At 36.8% G+C, this 12,291-nt stretch overlaps 1 non-coding gene across 1 annotated transcript; it reads right to left on the reverse strand.

Annotated features, from left to right (window-relative positions):
• Window positions 1–1,031: 1,031 nt before the first annotated feature.
• Window positions 1,032–1,133, reverse strand: LOC124965066 (small nucleolar RNA U13). Its single transcript, XR_007105076.1, has one exon. It is a non-coding gene; the product is annotated as a small nucleolar RNA U13 (small nucleolar RNA).
• Between the last annotated feature and the right edge of the window lie 11,158 nt (window positions 1,134–12,291).

Below are 12,291 nucleotides of genomic sequence, written 5' to 3' on the forward strand. Positions count from 1 at the left end.
GTAATTTGCTGAAAAGAACAGAAAATACACTACGGTTGCATAGTTAGGTTTACTTAACAGCTACTGTAGACAGACTATTCTGCATCAAATGAATGTGACTTTATTTCATCATATCTTCTTTCTCTCTAAAACGAAGGAGTTCAACTACAGCTGTGCATTAGGATCTACTCTAGAGTTTCTTAAAAACATGTATTTCCCCATATTTGGTCCCCATATTTGGCTCCCCATCTCTGGTCCCCATAATTTCTAGAGGTAAGAAACAAGAAATGAAAACCATTGCCCTAAATGGAAAAACTCATCTTTTCGAACGACGAATTTGAACACCAGGTTTGGTCTCCTTTTTGGCGTCCATAAATTCTTTTCCCCTCCCTCACGACACTCTAGTTTTTATTGCCCCGTGCCCAATACAATAACACAAGTTTTCTGAGATTGAGCATTGGCATCCCACCAACCCTGTGACAGACTGGCCTTTCTTCACACTTCCTTGTTTGGGACGCCTTCTACAGCTCTTTCTCTTTGCCACCTGCCTGTCGATGACGGTTCTGAATTCCCTCCTTTGAATCAGTGGTTCTCAAAATTTAAGTGCACTGCATAAGAACCACCTGTGGAGTTTGTTGAACCAGTCTCTTGGGTTCCACTCCCAGAGGTTCAGGATCAGCAGATCCACTGGAACTTATAACTCAGTTCCAGCAAGCTCACAGGGGAAGCCAGCGCTGCTAGGCTCACGCTTCAAGAACCACTACTCAGCCAGGAGTGGTGGTGCATGACTGTAATCCCAGCAGTTCAGGATACTGAGGCAGGAGGATTGCCAAGTTGGAGACCAACCTCAGCAACTTAGTGAGACTCTCTATCTCAAAACTTAAAAAATAAATAAAGATTTTTTTAAAAGGGCTGGGGGTGTTGTTCAGTGATTAAATGCCCCTAGATTAAATCCTTAGCAAAAATAAAAACAAGACAAAAACACTGTTCTCACTTGGATGTTCACAAAACCACCTGGAGGGGGCGTCCTTTTTTTTCTCTCTTTTTTTCCATGTCACATAGGTAATGTGCGGCAGTCATAACAAGATTTAGAGGGAGGCACATCACACACAATAGCATGAACACCCAATCATCACGCTTTTGAACCGAAGGATCATGGGGGAGTCCTTTTTAACACGGGGCTCTGATTCAATATATCTGGAGTGGGGACTAAAATCCTATGCATCCAATTACGGTTCTAGTAATATCAGCTGTTGCTGGTATTTGAATACCCAGGATTTCAGAGCTTACCTCTGTAAGAAATGAAGAAAATAAAGAGAGGTGAGGTGACTCAACAGCAACCTTGGTTTATTGGGGACAAACCTGTGGAGGGGGGCCCAGTGGAGACAGACCCATCTTCTTCTCACAGCCTGCAGTAGAAATAGGGGAAAGAGGGAGGGAGGATTTTTTATGGTTAGGCCGTTTCTAGGGGGTTGTCAGGGAAGGATCCTGTCGGTCACTGTTCTATGTTAAACCAGGTGTTTTCAGGATTCCAGTCCCAGGTAACAATTTCCTTTCTTTGTATGATGGAGTGCTGTCTGGGGTTTAAGGTCAGGCTGAGTCAGAGTGACAGTGAGGTGGCTCTTCTAAGATGGAGATATGTTTCAAAATGGTGTTGTCTGTATCAAGTTCTAACTAATATCCCGGTGGTCACTTGGCAGCATGGTGAATGAAACTGGCCACGTCATTTTTCTATCAGTGTTGTGGGTTGCATTATGTCCCCCCAAATGATAGGTGAATTCCTAATCATCAGAACCTGTGTGTGAAAATATTTGGAAATAGACTCTTTGCATAAATAATCAAGTTAAAAGGAGGTCATACTGGATTAGGGTGGACCCTAAAACAATGATAGGGACTCTTATAGGACAGGGAAAATTGGACATAGGTACACAATAAACTCCATACGAAGACAGATACAGAGATTAATGTATTCACCAATCAAGACATGCCAAGGATTGCCAGCAGCCACCAGAAACTAGGAAGAGTCAAGGAAGACTCATCCCCTAGAGTCTTCAGAGAAAATGTGGCCCTGCCAACATCTTGCATTTGGACTTCAGGCCTCTAGAACTGGAAGACATGAAGTTCTGTCATTCTAAACCAATCAGTTTCATGGTACTTTGTTACAGCAGCTATCGGTAGCTAACACAATGTCACTTGGTTCACATGGCTCAATGACCACATACTGACCAGACCCACCTTGAGCATGACATTCTCCCATAGTCCCCTAGTTTCCCAAATTCCTGCAATTTTCCATTTGTTGATCTCTCTCACCACACTGAAAGAGAAGACATCTTCCTGATTTTTTTTTTTTTTTGAATGGAGAGAAAAACAGATTTTGAGAAAAGCCCACTGCTCAGGGATGTTACACCTGGGAATAATCAATTGTTCTTGTGATCACTTACTGCTTCCACCTTTCAAATGCTTTCTTTGCTAAATCAAGAGTTAAAGCCTCTCCTGGCACACATCAAAGGCTGTGTGTAGCTTCAGCAATATCTCAAGATATTTCAGAATCTCTGAAAGTTTTTGTTTATATGTCAGGGAGTTTAATAGAGAACATGTACCATATGTGGTTTATAAGATTTAAGAATTAACATATAACAAAAGACACTAATGAAATTAAAGTAACAATAATTTGGTCTTTTAAAAATATTATTTTGAGAGCTATTTCGAATCCTACCCTATAGTGACTCAGAATATATACCTGATCCAATTTCCATTGAAGTAGATATGCTTCCCTAGCAAGTCAGAAATCTACCCTTGGATATTGGATAACAGAGAATGGACGGCATTTAGGAAGTTCTGTTTCCTAACTTAGAGAACTAATTAAAATCTGTGGACCTATATCTAAATATACTTAGGTTTCTAACTATTTGAGTTCAGAAGCCAAGACTACAAGTAGATGTGGAGAGAGAAGAAATGAGTACATGACATGGGTCAGAAAGACTGGCTGGCAGTACGTACTAGGTCCAGTTAGCTAGTCCCTCTGAGGCCTAGTTTCCGGAAGTTTAAAGCTAGGCCAATAATGGTTACTACCCCCCCCACCCCCGCTCATTAGGAAGATCAAATGAGATACAGTATATGAAAAGATTTAATAAAATATTAAACACAATGTGAATCTTAAATCTCCTACTAAAATACACTTAAAGGCAATTTAAGAAACTATTATTGAAGTTTTTTGACACTTAAATTTCTTAAACCATAACAAAACCTAGTTGACCACAACATACTTATTTAATAAACAAGTTACCAGTTTATTTTAAGAGGAACAATTCTCATTTCACCCTGACTACTCAAGATGAGGTGATACCTATCACATGAGGAAAAATTCAACAAGTCCATCTCTAGTGATTAGCGACAAAATTATTTTAGTACCAAATGAGCCTGCCATGCTTGTAAATTACATACTTTAATAATTTGTTGAATTTCAACTATTATAGTGTGTCAGGCACTGTGTGTATCTGTATACACACACACATGCACACACACACACACACACACACACACACACAATGCTGGCGAAGTATTATTTACTCTCAATCAGTGCATGAATCATCCTCAATGCTGCGGAAAGCACAGAGTTCACCCCTCTTCTGCTGAAAAAGAAATCCAGGTGATCTGGCATGGATTCAAGTAATTGAGTTCCCCTGGTGTGTCTGTGAGGCATTCCTAGAGATGTCTGGCATGTGGGTTGACACCATCCAATCAGCTGAGGAGTCAGATGGAACAAAAGGACAGAGGAAGGGCAAATTACTGCTTTCTTTTCCAGAGCCAGGACGTCTTTCTTCTGCCAACTTTGAATATTGGAACTTCGGTTCTCTGGTCTTCAGACTCCAGGACCCCACAGGTCTTCCTCCACAACTGACCCCATAGGTTCTTGGGTTTTTGATACCAGACTGTGTCTCCATGTAGGTTTTATGGTTCTGAAGCTTTGGTGTGATCTGAGCACAGTACTGAATTTCCTGTTCCTCAAGTTTGCAGATGACCTATCATGGAACTTCTCGGCCTCCATAATCAAGTAAGCCAATTCCCGTTACTAAATCCCTCTTCATATCTATACAGTCATGCACCACTTAACAATAAGATATAGTCTGAGAACTGCATCCTTAAGCAGATTTTTTTGTTTTGCTTTACAAACAAATAGTGCGCTTAAAATGGCTGCGGTGTCACTAGGTCATCTTCTAGGGATACCATATTATGCGTGGTCTGACAAATTTGACGGAAACATTTTTGTGTGGCACTTGACTGTATACCCCATCTGTTTCTCTGGAACCCCTCACTAGCACACACACCAAGCAATGTGACTTAGTTCCTTCCCTCTAAAGCACTAGGGAAGGATTATGACAATTACTTTAAAGGTAAGGAAATGAAGTTTCAAAGGGTCTAGTACATTATTCAAGGTCTCTTAGGTACTAACTCCAACTTGACCGCTGTATTCATGTTATTTTTTAAAAGATAGCTAACATACTGTTGACAATGCACCTTAATGGCTTTGTTACCATTTTAAATACTGTTCTCTCAGTTTATCACCCATCTGTGTTACCTTGATTCAAACAATCCTGACTTTGTGAGTATTATATCCTCATGACCATCTGTGACACCCCAACACCTGTGTTGTGTGTATTTTCTCATACATATTTTCTCATAGGGCAGGTGCATCCATACGCCAACCTCCCTTAGAGGCCAGCACACCTCTGGCAGCTGAGCTCACAGCCCTGGGCCCCTCCAGCCTCCTGGTATGTGAATTCAGTGTGAAATCCCACATCTTAAAGGTGCCTCTCATCATCAATGCCTAATAGACTCAATGAGCAATCATCAAAATCTTCAACACAGTATGTTTCAGGGAGTGCTAACAATTTTCCTATCAAAATGTTTCTAACATTAGAGAAAATTTTGAACACTTTGTTTTCAGAGAGAAAGAAATTTAGCTGAGGAAAAGTAGAACTGAGAAGGTAAGGACACATCCCTCACCTGTGCATTCCCTAGCATCCTTCCCACGATCCTGTTTAAGGTAGTATCCCATCTCCATTTCTTAGATAACTTTAATCCCTCATCCTCCACAGCATTTCCCCCCTGGGTCTTCAAACACGCACAGTCTCCCAAGTGTGGAGGAAAACTTCCCTTGAAGTTTTGAAAGCTGTCCACAACTTTCCTGGACTAAGATTCTTCGACATCTCCAAGGAGTCATTACGGGATTACCTGCCCACATTCTAACAGTAGCTGTTTCAGAGAACATTAAACATGCAAAGATTCCTGTGTTCAGAAAACCAAGTGTGATGAAGAGGCAGGTTATGCAAACAAGCGTGGCATAAACTATGGTAAATATAAAACCTGAAACCAGAAAGAGACTCCAAGGAGAGAGGGCAAAGGACAGCAGTGGGACACAGAGGTTTGAAGAAACAGGAAATGGTCAACAGCTGACAGAGAATTCAGGAAGATGAGGTCTGAAAAGCTTGCCAAGCTAGATGATGAACGGAAGGAAAGCGATGAGGCAACAGCAGAAGCAAGAGGCACAGTGGAAGGAGAGGGCCTGCTAGTTGCATCTTGATGTGCCTTGAGAGCGGTAGACTCAATTACTTTAATATGAAGATTTTCTGCTGAGGCTGACAGCTGCCGTGGAAAATGTAATTGTGATGGATGGCTATCTGAACAGCTTCGGATGTAATTAAATTAAGGTGGAGGGGAAGACACATCCTTTGGAAGGTAGTTTGGAATTTTAGATTAGTTCGAAGACTAGCCAAAATTCAGTTTAGTGAATACCACTTTCTAGAGTTCTGAAGCAATTTTTTAAATCAGCATTTGAAAAATATTTACGTTTGTGAAGGCACTGTTCAATTATTCAAGTGGACCTGAGTTCAAATTGTAGATTTACAGTTGACTAGCCATGGTAACCCAGGAGAGCATACTTAAATTATCTGTAGTCATTTATTCATCTGCAAAATGGAGACGATAGTAAATAGTATTCCCATCATAACTCTGCTGGAGGAGCAAATGGGTTAATTCACATAAGGTATTTGGAATAGCGACAAGCAACAGTCAACCCTCAGGTATTTAGCTAGCTTTGGTATTGTTGTGATTAAATATATTTGATCTTGATCAGTTCTCATAAACACAGGACCATTTATTTACCTCATTTTTACAGATGAAGCAAATTGGCTACCCATGAGTAAATGATTTATTATGAGTCCTGTACCAAGTCAAAATCAACAAAGGACCCTAGGCTTCATTGTATACAGCCTAGTCTCTCAAAAGATATGAATAACTTTTTACACCAAGGGTACTGCAATCACAAAGCAATATGGAATTATTTTTACACAAAAGTTGAAGTAAATTATTTAAAAATCTTAGGCTGACTTTTTTACTACACAATTTATATCATTTATAAGCTGCCGTACTCTCCAAGCAGCCTTGAGAGAGCTATGAGCTGAGTATAAGCAGAGTAGCACATTAATACTGAGGTTTTGTGTGAGAAACACAAAGGACAGAATTTTCATGATTCCATTTTGAAGTCATGATGCTCCTATCCACCCTTAAATGCATATGCTGGCTTGTTGGATTTACAGGGAAAGTCAGTTACAAATTTAAATTCCCCTTTGAAAATTGACAGTATTGCACCTATTATAATACAGAAATTAAAATGAAAACAAAGATTCATAATCTGTAACAATGGAGGAGATGAAAAGAAAAAATCAGTTAAGCATTGAAATATACCAAATAATTGCACTTTTGGAGTAGATTTATTTCTGTGTACAAACTAAAGACAGGAATAATGAAATATTCCAAAGATCAAATGGAAAATATTGGAAGGAAGACTAAAGAGGGATTGGGAGCAACACAACACTTGCCTGGAGGGAGGTCCTAAGCACAATATAATAATAATAATACATTCATACATATCAAGGTCTTGTTTCAAGAATTCTTTATTTTAAATTTTTGAGACATTTGTACACCATATGGTAATGCAACACATGTATACAATGTGTATTAATCAAATCATGGTCATAAGCCTTTCCATCTCTTGAAATAATTTCTATTGGAATTTTATACTCTTCTAGTCGTTTTGAATCTTATAGATTGTTCAAATCAATGGTTACCCTACTGTTGTAGAAAAACCAGAACTGGTTCTTCCTCTCAGTGGTTTGGTACTCCTTATGTCTTTTCTCTCCCGACCCCACTGCCCTCCCCAGTCTCTAGTGACCACTATTCCATTCCATTCCATTCCATTCCATTCCATTCCATTCCTCTGAGATTGACTTACCAGTTTCCACAAATAAGTGACAATATGTAGCATTTGTCTGTGTCTGGCTTATTTCATTTACCATAATGACCTCTATGTTCACCCATGTTGCTGCAAATGACAGAATGTCATTATTTCGTATGGCTGAATATTCCATTGTATACATACACATTATTTTTCATCCACTGGTGGGCATCTGGGTTGATGCTGTATTTTCTCTATTGTGAATAGTACTGCAATAAAAATGGGAGTGTGTCTCTTTGGTATAATGAGATCATCTCTTTGAGATATTTACCCAAGAGTGAAATTGCTAGTTCATATGGTAGTTCTATTTTTAGGTTTTTGTGGGGGTTTTTTTGAGGAATTTCCATACTGTTTTCCATGATGGATGTACTGATTTACATTCCCACCAACAGTGCATAAGAGTTCTGCTTTTGGAGTGGGGGTTGTGGCTCAGTGGTAGAGCACTTGCCTAGCATGCATGAGGCACTGGGTTAGATACCCAGTCCCACATATAAAAACTAAATAAGGAAAATAAAGGTATTGTGTCCATCTACAAATAAAAATATTTTTTAAAAAAAGAGTTCTGCTTTCTCCATATATTCACCAACATTTGTTAGTTTTTGTCTTCTTAGCCATTCTACCTGGGGTGCGATATCATCTCATTGTGGTTGTGATTTGCATTTCCCTAATAATTAGTAAGATTGAGCATTTTTTCATACTGTCATTTTTATGTCATCTTTTGAGAAATGTCTGTTTAGTTCTTTAGCCCATTGGTTGCGTCATTTGGCTTTGTTTTTTGGTGTTCAACTTTTTGAGATTCCTATGTATTCTCGATATTATTCCCATGCTTTAGGTTATCTTCTAATTCTGCTATTTCCTTAGTTGTGCACAAACTGCTTGATCTGATATAATCCCATTTGTCTATTTTTACTATTTTTATTTCTGTTGCCTGTACCTACATGAAAAAAATCATTGCCCAAACCAGTCTTGAAGTGTATGCCTCATGTTTACTCATAGTATTGCATAGTTTTAGGTTTTACATTTAGGACTTTGATCCATTTTGAGTTAATTTTTGTGTATGATGAGACAAAGGGATTGAGTTTAATTCTTCTGCATATGTGTATCTAATTTAGTTTGTGCCATTTACTGAAGAGACTGTATTTTCTCCATGGTATGTTCTTTGCACCTTTGTCAAAATCAGTTGGCTCTGTAAAGATGGACTAATTTCTGGGTTCTCTATTCTACTGGTCTGTATGTCTGTTTTTTATGGCAATACCATGCTGTTTTGTATATTATAGTTTTAGAGTAGGTTTTGAAGTTGGGTATTGTGCTGCCCCCATATTTGTAGTTTTTGTTATTGTTCAGGATAATTCTCTTCTGTGGTTCTTTAAGAACTCTAGGATTTTTCTATTTTTGTGAGAAAAGCTGTTAGTATTTTAATGAGAATGGCACTGACTCTATAAATCTATTTGGATAGTATGGTTATTATAACAATATTCTTCTGATCCATGAAAAAGGAATATCCTTCCTTTTGTGTCTCCTATGATTTCTCTCATCAATGTCTTATAATTTTTATTGTTGATCTTTCACTTTCTTGGTGAAATTTGTTCCTAAATACTTTATTTTTATAGCTATTGTGAATTGGATTGCTTTCTTAATTTTTTCTCAGCAAGTTTATTATTGATATGTAAAAATGCTTCTCTTTATCCTGCAACTTCACTGAATTCTTTTAAAAGTTTTAATAGTTTTTATGGAGTATTTCAGTTTTTCTATGTATAGAATCATCTACAAACATGGATACTTTTAATTGCTGTTCATTTGTATGCTCTTTATTTCTTCCCCTTGTCTAATTGCTCATGCTAAGATTTCCAGTGCCATATTAAATAAGAGTGACAAAAGTGGACCTCAGGGCTGAGGTTGTGGCTCAGTGGTACAGCACTTGTCTAGCATGTGTGAGGCACTGGGTTTGATCCTTAGCACTACATAAAAATTTTAAAAATAAAATAAAGGTATTGTGTTCATCTGCATCTAAAAATACTTTTTTAAAAGGGGACCATATACAAAAATAAAGATATCATGTCCATCTACAACTAAAAACATTTTTTTTAAAGCGAACATCTTGTCTTTTTCCTAGTCTTACAAGAAATGCTTTCAGCTTTTCCCCATTCAGTATGATATTGGTTATAGCTTTTTCATATATATCCTTTATTATTTTAGGTATATTCCTCTATACCTAATTTGTTGAGTTTTTATCATAATTGGATATTGAATTTTCTTGAATACTTTTTTCCTTACATATATTGAAATAATCATGTTTTTTGTCCTTTATTCTGTCAGTGTGTTGTATCCTATTATTAACTTCCGTATGTTAAATTATCCTTGCTCTCTGGGATGGTTCCCATTTGGACATAACATATGACCTTTTTTATATACTGTTGAATTTTGTTTGCTAGTGTTGGGTTGAGAATTTTTACATATATGTTCAATGTTCATAAGGGATATGGGTCTATAGTTTTCCTGTTGTATGTTTGGTTTTGGTATGATGGAAATGCTGACGTCATAAAAGTAGTTTGGCAGAGTTGCTTCCATTTCAGTTTTTGAAATAGTTTAAGAAGAGTTGGAATTAGTTTTTCTTTAGGTATTTTGTAGAATTCAACAGTAAAGGCTTCAGGTCCCCGATCTTTTTTTTTTTTTTTTTTTTTTTTTTTTTTCCTTAATGGCATGTTTTAGTCAGCTGTTTCGCTGCTGTGACTAAAGGACTCAACCAGAACAATTGTAAAGGAGGAAAGGTCTATTTAGGGACTCACGGTTTCAGAGGTCTTAGTCCAGAGAAGGCCAGTTTGATGCCTCAGAGCTCACAGTGAGGCAGGGCATCATGGTGGAAAAGTATGGAAGAGGGAAGCAGCTCACATGGTGATCAGGAAGCAGAGAGAGAGAGAGAGAGAGAGAGGGAGGGAGAGAGAGAGGTCTCCACTCACTAAATACAAACATATATCCCAAAGTCATACCCCCAGTTCCCACCTCCTTTAGTCACACCCTACCACTTCAGTTACCACCCAGTTAATCCTTATCAGGGGATTAATTCACTGCTTGGGTTAAGACTCACAACCCAATCATTTCTCCTCTGAACCTTCTTGCTTTGTTTTACACATGAGTTTTTGGTGGACATCTCACATCTAAACAAAAACATGGCATGTTTTAAATAACAGCTGCAATCTGCTGACTTATTATTGGTCTGTTTAGTTTTTCTTGATTTAATTTTGGTTAATGTTTGTGTGTTCAGGAATTTATCCATTTTTTCTAGGTTTTCCAATTTGTTAGCATATAATTGTTCATAATAGTTTCTTATGATCTTGTGTATTTCTGTAGTATCAATTATAACGTCTCTATTTCTATTTCTGATTTTATTTAGTTAATGTTTTGTTAATTTTGTTCATCCTTTCAAAACCAACTATTTCATCTTCGTTTTTTAGTTTTACATATTTATTCTCTAAACTTAATTATTCTAATTTTGAGTTTGGCTTTTTCTTTTTAAATCCTGAAAATGCATTGCTATGTTGTTTTATTTGAGAACTTTCTATTTTTTATGTATGCATTTATTGCTACAAATTTCATTCTCAGTATTGCTTTTGCTATATCTCACAGATTTTGGTATGTTCTATTGTCATTTCATTAATTTTTAGCAATTTCTTATTTCTTTTTAACTTCCTCCATTACCCATTTGTCATATAGAAGCATGTTATTCAATTTGCATGTGTTTGTATACTATCCATTCTTCTTGTTGATTTGTGGTTTAAATCCCTCATAGTGTGAGGAGGTACATGATGATTTTAACTTTGAAATATGTATTGAAACTTGATTTGTGACCTAACATGTAATCTATTCTGGAGAATGTTCCACGTGCTGATGAGAAAAAATGTGCATTTTGCTTCTGTTGGATGAAATGCTCTGTGAATGTCTGTTAGGTCCATTTGCTCAATAATATGCTTCCACTCAAACATTTCTCTGTTGATTTTTCTGCCTGGATGATCTGTCAATTAAGGAAAGTGTGTTGTTGATATCCTCAACAATTACTGTATTAAAGTCTGTCTGTCTTTAGTTTTAGTAGTATTTGCTTTATTGATCTGGGTGGTCCCATGTTGGATACATATATACATACAATTGTTAGATCTTTTTACTGAATTGATCCTTTTGTCAATGCTAATGACCTTATTTGTCCCTTTTTATAGTTTATTAATTTAAAGTCTGCTTTATCTGATATAAGTATAGCTATCATATTCCACTTTGGGTTTCCATTCACATAACATATATTTTCCAATCCTTTACTTCCAGTCTGTGTATCTTTACCAGTGAAATGAGTTTCCATGGGCATCACAGAAACAGTTTGGGTTGGTTTGTTTTTAATCCAGCCAGCCTGTCTCTCGATTAGTGAATTTTTATCCATTTACATTCAAGGTTATTATTGATAGTTATAACTTCCTTCTGTCATTTTGTTTAATTTTATTCTGCTTGTTTTGTAATTGTTTCTTTTCACCTCTCATTATTTTTATGATTTAGTAGTTTTCTGTCTTTATGGGTTTTGATTTTCTATTTTTTGTGCCTCTGTTCTTTTAGTGAGTTTTAAGTTCACAGAGAATTTATTCATAAAAGCAGAATGAAAAAGAATTAATATAGAGAGCCTATGATAATTGACAATGATCTTTTATAAATCTACTTTAGTGATAAACTCTAGTATTACAGTTCACATGCTATTCTTAGTTATGCCTCTGCAGTAATGGGGCAAAAACAGCAATGATAGGTTATTATGTAGGAAAAAAATAAAGCCTGCATTATCCCTAATCAAACATCAGACTTTAAGTTAAAAAATTAGCTTTTAAAAAAAAATTGAATTTTCATGATTTCCTTTATTGTAGGAACTCCCTAAACTATTTCTTATAGGGTTGGTCTGGTGATGAAGTCCCTCAATTTCTACTTATCTTGAAAAGACTTTATTCATTTTTGAAGGATAATTTTGCTAATTATAGTATTCTTGGTTG

This window comes from Sciurus carolinensis, chromosome 14 (assembly GCF_902686445.1).
Source record: "Sciurus carolinensis chromosome 14, mSciCar1.2, whole genome shotgun sequence".
NCBI lineage: Eukaryota > Metazoa > Chordata > Mammalia > Rodentia > Sciuridae > Sciurus > Sciurus carolinensis.